Source organism: Lactuca sativa, chromosome 4 (genome assembly GCF_002870075.4).
Source record: "Lactuca sativa cultivar Salinas chromosome 4, Lsat_Salinas_v11, whole genome shotgun sequence".
NCBI lineage: Eukaryota > Viridiplantae > Streptophyta > Magnoliopsida > Asterales > Asteraceae > Lactuca > Lactuca sativa.
The window spans coordinates 317075273-317084870 of NC_056626.2; the positions used below are offsets into that span (position 1 = coordinate 317075273).

The 9598-nt window shown below is 42.2% G+C and overlaps 1 long non-coding RNA gene across 1 annotated transcript; it reads left to right on the forward strand.

The window, feature by feature from the left end:
- Positions 1-7040: 7040 nt before the first annotated feature.
- On the forward strand, positions 7041-8440 carry LOC111894865 (uncharacterized). Its single transcript, XR_002851337.2, has 2 exons — positions 7041-7833; positions 7921-8440. It is a non-coding gene; the product is annotated as an uncharacterized LOC111894865 (long non-coding RNA).
- Positions 8441-9598: the final 1158 nt, after the last annotated feature.

Genomic DNA, 9598 nt, shown 5'->3' on the forward strand with positions numbered 1-9598 from the left:
TCCAAGATGTGACCACACCTAGACCTTGCCTTGCCAATAGGGCTAGAGTGACCTTAAACTTTTCAAGAACTTGTGGGTTAGGGAGAATAATTGGAGGAGGTGAAAGAAGTATGATTTCCAAGGGACATTATCTTCATTTAGGAAAGCTTGTTTCAAGAGATTTGGGAAGATCATGAATGTCTAAACCAGACATCTTTTGGGAGATATTCAAGATAGTTGATCTTAAGTCCTTAATATGACACCCAATATGAAATATTAAGGCTAGGACCCAACAAACTATTTTATAACTTAGAAGAGGTATGCTGTAATCCAAGCTATAAAATATTTGAAGGTAGGTGAATGACGATTCACCAATTTCCACCAAGATAAACGAAATGTATTATTAGGTTTTAATTGGTTTTTGAAACTCCTAGATCTTTGAGATTCATTGAACTGTTCAATGGCATGTTTCAATCTCGAGTGTGCCCTTCAGGTTTTATGACTGGGATGCCGAGGATCACAAAACAAGGTGTGAAGTAACCATGCAAATTACATGGTACCCTTAAGTGTTTACCCCTCAGTCGATGTGTCGGTTAACCACACACGCTCCATCGATACTATGATAAACATTAAGTTACCCTTTGCCTACCTTGTTAAATACGAGTTAGTGTGCCGGTTAACCACACACGCTCCACTAACCGACTTAAACAAAGTGCAAAGTGTAATTTCATGGATTAGCACCTTATTCACATTTTCCTAAGTAACTAAGATTGGGTAATTATAAGAGTTTAGTTACTTAGTATTTATCATTAATACTTTTAATGAAGGGAGAATTATAGTCCTGTCAAACCCGTTCGGCTAACGACCCTCCACCGGTCAAGCAAGCGGTGGGTGAGAGTGGACACCCATTAAGTTGCCATTTTATAGGCTACAACCTTATACCCACCTTATAGACCGGCTTTGTGAATGCGTACTAACGGTAAGACTGACTTTACTCTTATACATATATATATATATATATATATATATATATATATATATATATATATATATTATTAACTTATAATATTATAAAGTATAAGGGTTGAATTTTAACTTTTAAAATTCTAAGGGCTAACTTGGAATTAGAGTATTCATAAGTGAAAACTTTTCAAATTCCAAAACTTGAGGGCAAGTTTTGAAACTATTCAAAACTAATTAATTCCATAACTTATGTGTTTAAAGTAGTTTTAATCCAAAAACTCTTCAAGTTCCATAACATGAGGAGAAGTTATGGAAGACTTTAAACTAATAAAAGAATTAACTTTTCTTTATTTTATAACTTATGGAATTAATTAAGGTTACATATTTTATTACTTAATGAAGTGACTCTTGAACCTCCATAACTTAAGGACAAGACTCTTCATCTTTGTAACCATCGCCAAGTTTTATGAGTTTTATGAAACTTAAATGTGACTTTTCATATAACTTGAGGACAAGTTACAAAAACACATTTTGGAATCAACTCTTAGATTAATTTGGATTGAAAACGCATAATCAATTAACTTTTCTATTAATCTAAGCAACTCATAAGAACAAGATAATTCAAATCAAACTTTTTCATGTAATTAGCCTAATCACTAAACTAATTCAAAACATGAATCTACTGACAATTATCTTTGAAATTGGATTAGCATGAACATTACCACATCAAAAACAAGTTTATAAGTCCAAAAACAGCTTAGGGTAATGTTCCTAGTCCATTTCTAGCCAAAAACCTCGAAAATATGTTGTCTGGGGCTCCTACTCGGCGAGTGCATGAACCTACTCGGCGAGTAGGATGATTTTATTCATGGACTCGGTGAGTTCATTAGTGGACTCAGCGAGTCCAGTGCCCAGAAAGCCAGAAAATCGAGTTTTTCAGCATTTTTCAGCAATTTGCATCAAGTATAATAGAAAACAAGCCTAGGCTCTGATACCACTGTTGGGTTTTGAGCATTCTAACACTCCTAAGTGTACATGCAACCCTAAATACCTTGGATCTATGTTTTCTCTATTATACATGCAAATAAGAACATCCAAGGTATTATCCTAATCTAGCATACAATAGAATTACTATAGCAAGATAGAATACATACCTCTTTGGTGTAGAATGTCTTCATGAAGCTTGAGTGCCTAGTGCCCCAAGTGTGACACCTCAAATGGTTCACACAACACCAAATACACTTGGAATAAATTGAGAGAATTTTACACTTCATGAAAATCGGCTAGCCCTTTCTTACTCTCTCTAGTGGCCGATTTTTCCCAAGAATGTGATCTTTATATAGTGTTACAATTAGGGTAAACCCTTAATTGTCATGGCTTTCCATTTCCTTGGATCCATGGGTTCAAATACACCATGGAGCATCCATGGACCATCCTATGGGTTTTAGCCCAACTTGATTATCCATGGAGCATTAGCCCACTATACAAGTATGGATGATTTACACAATCAACCCATATATTTAAATAGTCTTCTTTTGATCACTTAATTAATCCTAGATTAATTCTTGATCAATACTAATTAAATAATCTCATTATTCTTATTATTAATATACTAGAACTTATAATATATTAATAACCATAAGGGGGTGTTTGGTACAGAGAAATGAGACGAGAGAAATAGAAATGATTTCATTTCTCTTGTTTGTTTAACACTAAGGATTAGTAAAAAGAGAAAAAGATGGTTTCCCTTTCCACCTTTTTTATTCTCTATAAAATAAGGAGAAAAGCTGAGAAAACAAAAATTACCTTCTACGGAGAATTGAATAAAAAAGCGGAGAAATGGATACAAAAACAATGTCGCTGCTAGTCTGCTATTTTTTTTTTTAAATTATGAATAATAGGACCTCAAATGGTAAAAGGAAATCTAATGGGACATAGCTCCAAATTTTTACAACGGTGACTCAAAATTTCGACAAACATTTATAGGAGTAATTTTTTATATTATTTTGCTAGTTGATTTAATATTTTGACATCAACTTGTTAATATATATTTTTTTTAAAACAACACATCTAAGGAAATCACATTCACTTTAATAAATTTAAAAATATCACAAATAAACCATAATGTTATTTACAAATACGAATATACCTACAAGATACTTCTTTTGAACTTTGAGTATTGCCAGTTAAAAAAAATACAATAACAGATAAAAAAAGTTTTATAAAATAAAAAAAATCAAATACAATAACAGATAAAAAAAAGTTTTATAAAAAAAAATCATTATGACAAAAGATTGTTGTTTGATAAAGATAAACATGATAAAAAAAATCATTTCTCATTCCATAGATTAGTACAACCAAACAAAAGAATTGATCATGATGTATATTTCTATGGTAATTTCTTTGTGGTACCAAACATGAGAATCAATTCTCTTTCTCCATCTTAATTCCATTTCTCTCCATTTCCTTTCTCTGCTTCAATTCCAATTCTCTATACCAAATGTGCTCTAAGTGTCTTATTTCTCTCATTATAGTCTATCCAAATGCATGATGCCATGCAACCCAAATGGACCATGCCGGGTCGGGTCAAGTCTTACCAATTATAGTTATGGACTTAGACATTAATCCAACACGGACTTCGATGGTCAAGTTAGATCAGCTAGAAGATCTGAGATGGTCCTCCATATTTGGAGAGAACCATCTTGGTGCTAGTGGTGGTGTATGGTGGCTGACGGCGGCGGGTGGCGGCTGAGTCACCCAGGCGGAGTATAGGGCGGCGGCTAAGCCAAGGGAAGATCGCTCTCCATGGAGGACGTATTGTTCATTATATAGGGGACAATTAGGTTAGGCCTTGGGCCTGCCCAATTCAGGCCCAACTTGCACGGAGTTGGGCAAGGCCGCCTGGAGGCGTCGGGCGGGGCTGGCGGGCGCGCACCAGGAGAGGATGGCAAGGGAGTGCCAGGCGAGGGAGCACCCGGCTGAGCCGGCAGGAGAGTCCCCAGCATGGCTGGCAAGGGAGTCCCCAGCAAGGCTGGCAAAGGAGCGTTAGACAAGGCTGGCAGGAGCGCGCTAGGCCAGGCTGGCACGCTAGAGCAGTCTAGGCCACGCCAGTGGAACATATCTCATCAAGTTCCCCCCCCCCCCCAGTATGGTGTTATCGATACGCGGCCAATGACATCAGCCTGGACTTAGTCAAATAAACTGACAGGAGAGTCCCCAGCGAGGCTGGAAAGGGAGTCCCCAGCAAGGTTGGCAGGAGAGCGCCAGGAAAGGCTAGTGGGAGCGCGCCAGGCTAGGCTGGCACGCTAGAGCAGTCTAGGCCATGCCAGTGGACCATATCTCATCAAGTCCCCCCATTCTGGTGTTATTGGTACGCGGCCAATAACATCGGACTGGCCTTAGTCAAATAAACTGTACGTCGTCAAGTCCCCCTAGTCTGATGTGATTGGGTTCCTGACAATCGAATCGGACTAGATAAAGCACCAAAGCATTTAAATGATAAAGAGAAATGACCGAACCTCGCCCATGAGAGCCGTGGGGTTGTGCAACGAGCCAAACACTGCTTGAGCTGACTTGATACTCCTTCACTGAGAGGAGTGTGAGCCGGTCGGTGAGATGCAATGTAACTGTTGCTGCGATCATGCGAACCGAGGCTGCTACAGAGTGTTACGCGACACTGATGTCGGTGGAATGTCGGACCGGGGTAACTAAGAAGCGTAAGCTTGCCATTCAGTCCTTGAGACTGTTATCCGACATGATTGTTGTGGTAGCCATGTGAGATGGGATGTCACAAATAACCATCTACATAGTCTGCATTGCGGCGTACCAACCCTATTCCCCCCCCCCCCCCTTTCTTAGAGGAGGCGAGGAATAGATTCCTAGAGCTGGGCGACTATTGTCGATAGCCAGACAACAGAATTCTTGAGGAACAGGTAGTGAGGCTATAGGTAGGAAACATGCAGTGCGATTGTTGCCGAGAGCCAGGCAGCAGAGGTGATGTGGGGTACGCGACGAGGCTACAGGTAGGGTTACACAGTGAGACCATTTCCGAAAGCCAGGAAACAGAGATGTTGTGGGGTATGCGATGAGGCTACAGGTGAGGTTACACAGCGGGACTGTTTCCGAGAGCCAGGAGACAGAGGTGCCGTAGGGTCGTAGGTAGTAGGGTCGCTGTTGGGATGACCTTCTTGCTGGAGATTATCCTCACTATAGCAGGTTGTAATGTGGTTAACACTTTATCGATCGTCCGAGCGCAGGAGAATCATGACAGCTGTGAGAGAGGAAGCACCAAGATCATGGTGTGGGAGAAGCTTGTGATGCGTGACTTAGGAGAATAGCTTGGGCTTAGCAGCCAATGATCATGGAGGTGTCGTGCGGGAAAGCCTCGCGTGGAATGGATCGGGCTTGGCTGCTGACGATCGTAGATAAATCACACGGAAGAGCATCGTGTGGAATGGTCGGGGCGTGTTGCTATAATAGAGTCGGGCTGAGAAGCCAGGCGACTCAAGGCAAGGGTACTAAACCTCGCATACGGAGCTTGCCTCTATAATGGAGTCGGGCTGGGAAGCCAGACGACTTGAGGCGAGGGTACTGAACCTCGCATGCGGAGCTTGCCGCTATAATGGAGTCGGGTTGAGAAGCCAGGCGACTCGAAGCAGGGGTACTGAACCTCGCATGAGGAGCGTGCCGCTATAATGGAGTCGGGCTGAGAAGCCAGGCGAATCGAGGCGAGGATACTAAACCTCGCATGCGGAGCGTGCCGCTATAATGGAGTTGGGCTGAGAAGCCAGGCGACTCAAGGCGAGGGTACTGAACCTCGCATGCGGAGCTTGCCGCTATAGTAGAGTCGGGCTGAGAAGCCAGGCGACTCGAGGCGAGGGTATTGAACCTCGCATGCGGAGCGTACCGCTATAGTGGAGTCGGACTGAGAAGCCAGGCGACTTGAGGCGATATAGTGGAGTCGGGCTGAGAAGCCAGGCGACTCGAGGCGAGGGTATTGAACCTCGCATGCGGAGCATGCCGCTATAGTGGAGTCGGGCTAAGAAGCCAAGCGACTCGAGGCGAGGGTACTGAACCTCGCATGCGGAGCTTGCCGCTATAATGGAGTCAGGCTGAGAAGCCAGGCGACTCGAGGCGAGGGTACTGAACCTCGCCTGATTGGGCATAGCACCCTACAATCTATGTGTCTAGCTCGTGTGACCAGTCTGAGTTAAAGCGGAATGTACCTGATGCTTTGCTGCATCGCTAGTCGTACTAATAAATGATGCCTCGCTGTCTTGGCTGTTTGCAGAGAGCTATGTGACGGTGCTACTTAGAGCTTGATAGTGTAGCTACCGTCAAGTGGTGCGTAGCGAGACCCCCGCAGAACTGGTCAGCATGGCCGCTAAGGTCCGGGGAGCGAGCTGCTAGTGATAGGTGGGCAACGCGACCACTGAAAGTTGGGCAACGAGACTACCAAGGGTTGAACCACGGGGGTGCTCTTTCGATCCGGAATACCAACGTTACCTCGGGGATGCACCATCATGCATAGTGTCATTTCTACATGTACTTTAACTCTTCCCCTTGAGAATAAAAATCACTTCTACATAGTGTCGGACCAACCCTACTCCCCCGCCCCCTTTCTTAGAGGAGGCGAAGACGGATGTATAGTCGCTGAAGGCGAGATACATAGCTGCTGGAAAGAGCTAGGCGACCCCGGTACTAACGAAAACTGGGTGGCGCGGCTGCCGAGAACTAGGCAGCACGACTGCGAAATGTTGGCCAACACGACTGATGATGGCTGAGTAGCGAGACACGGCTGCCAATAGTCGGGTGACCGGTTGCTGAGGGTTATTCCAAAAACGCTTCACGAGTAGTAGTGATGCACTACTCTTCTCCCTCCTTTTTTTTTAAGATGTCGGGTGAGTTTGAGTCTCAAGGCCTATTCTGAAAATATGTTCTGTTGAGTGAGGCTTACGACACGAGAGCATAATTGGCTGATCTTTTTCTTTTGAAGATGGCCCACTTAATTGTTGAGGTGGCCCATTAAAAAGCTTAAGTGAGGCGAAAGTATTATGTTGCCATTTACTTTGTCACGAGAGCAGCCCAAAACTGAAATATTGTATCCTATGTGAAAGTTTAGAAGAGGAGTCCAATGTAGATTTGTTCTGAGTCCATATGTGAGCTGCAGGCCCAATGTTAATTTCCCTTTTTTTCTTTTATCTGTGAAAGTCACGTAGGTACAAAAGTACCATGTGTGGGGGCCCAACTTCTTAACAAATCTATAGGTTCTTCACCAACACGTTTATGGGTGCAGTTCAGCGGTCCTTTGTGATGACCAGAGATGCGACTGTGTTCTAATCGTCGTAGGTGTTGGCGATTTATTGGAGACGACCGGCACTGTGTAGATCCTGTGAGTGGTTATTGGCGGCAATTGAGAGCACGGAGGCCATCGACAACTACTGGCGGTGATGGAAAGAGCCGTTGTCGGAGCGGGATGAGGTCGACTGGAGGTGCTTTGGTTTCCGTTGCTGGCGGCGCTGATTAGCTAGGTCGACAGGCGATGACGCGGCGGTGATGGCGGCGATACAAGCGACTAGCAATGGTTTGGTGAGATCCGAAGGAATCCGTCTTCGGTGGGCGGTGTTGGTTCTAGTCGTCGGAATCGGAAGCGACTATTGGTCATTTGGATCTAATTTCAGTTGGTGATGATGGCGCTGTTTCGAGGGTTCTTTGGCAGCATCGGAGGTTCACAGATGGATGTCGGAGTTGGAGATGAAGGCTAACGTCAGGGATTCTTTCGGTTGGCTGGGCGTGACCGATGATGGCGTCAGGTATCGCTTCCGATGAGAGCTAGTCCGGCCAGAAGAGATGGCAGTGGTAGCTGATTTTCTTGAGGAAATAGATGGTCCAGTTGAGTCCCATGTGGATATATGTGGTGTATTTTTCCTTTTCTCTGAATACTGTATATACTATCCCTCTTCCCTTTTTTTTTGCCAGCTTGAGGTGATAGGGATGAAGACTGTCGTCGGGGGCACCTCAACGGGATTAGAAGCTACCGGTAGGTGGAGATGATGATTGCAGGCAGCGATTAATCAACACAGCTGGCTTTGGTTGATGGGTTTGTGATCTGCTGGATAGGAAACGCAGGAGGAGATCAACAGATGGTGATGGAATAGCAGGTTGTTGGAGACGACCTGAGTTCATCGATTGACGGTGGTCTAGTTCCAGAAGAAGCTCGGGTTTCGGGAAGTCTTTGCTGCTTGGGAAAATGTGCTGACCCGGTGGGTCCCGACTATTTTATTTTTTTCTGTACATAAGGAATTGGACTAGATGGGGGTCTTTTTTTCTGACTTCTATAGACAGCTCTGTCTCTTGTCTTGTCATTAGTCTGATGCACGGTGCACCTTTACCTCTTTTTTTGTTAGATAGGCACGACATATACCCTTTTTGATGTATTTGAGTGATTTGCGTGAGCTGTAAATGTGATTTTTTCTGTATACACACTTTTTTTATTTTATTTTATATTATAACCATTAATGAAGATGGTAAAACTATAAAGTAAAAATAACTTTCACTAGTTACAACACTACTTAAAAAAATTGTATATTTAGATTGATTACTAAAATTAACTTTTTGATAATACGACATCTGAAAGATGATGAAAAGCTCATAAGAATTTTTTTTCTTTTACATATTCAGTTCTTCTTATAGAACTCCTCTCCACCCCATCTTCTTTTTTTTTTTTGAAGGTTCTATAAAATGCACAAGCCATATGGCTGTGCGTACAAATAGTTGTTGCAGTGGGAGTGAAGATGCTCACAGAAAATCTTTACTAAAAACGATTTTCTTATAATAATATGGACTAAAGTGGGATAAAACTCATAAAAATTTCTTTTCTACTCAAATTTCTGGAAAGACACCAAAACATAAACAAAACGAATCTGAAAGGTTTTTTTTTTCATAAACTTTCTTTTCTTCTTCAGCTTGCTCATCAAGCTATCAAGATGTGAGCAAACAACAGATCTGGAAGAAATTTTCGTTTTTCTCCTCTAAACTTCTAAAGAAAGCACCAAAACAACTCATATGAAGTTGTACATAAGATTTTGCAAACTGATGGTGGTTTCTTGATAACATAAACTGAAAGTAAAGTAGATAATTACAAAAAAAAAGCTCTTCAACTCTCAAGTTGCTTGGATAAAACACCGAGATATGAACAAAGACGAAGAAGAGCTCCTGAGAACTTCTTCTTTCCCCGAAAATATGATTAAAATGGGTCTAAGTTGGTGTTTTGAAACTTGAGAGATGATTAAGTAAACAAAAACTTTCAAATCTAGAGATCTGAACTAAAAACAAATTAGATCAACAGATCTGAAGAAAAACTTATAAAAAATTTCTTTTCTCTTCATCCTACTCAAGAAACCCCCAGAATATGAACCAAAAAATGATTCTAAGAAGATTTTGCAAACTTGGGGAGTGTTTGAGTGAAGGAAATCCTATAGATCCATAGATCTGATGATTAATCACATGAAAAGGTTGTGTCTTGCAAAACTGAAATCTAAGGTTTTTAGCCTGACATGAAAAGAAAACGAATCACGCGTAGTAGAAACGGAATCTAAACGATAAATTTTACTAAACGATGAAAAGAAATCAAATCGAGTCCTTAAGATCTGCGTTT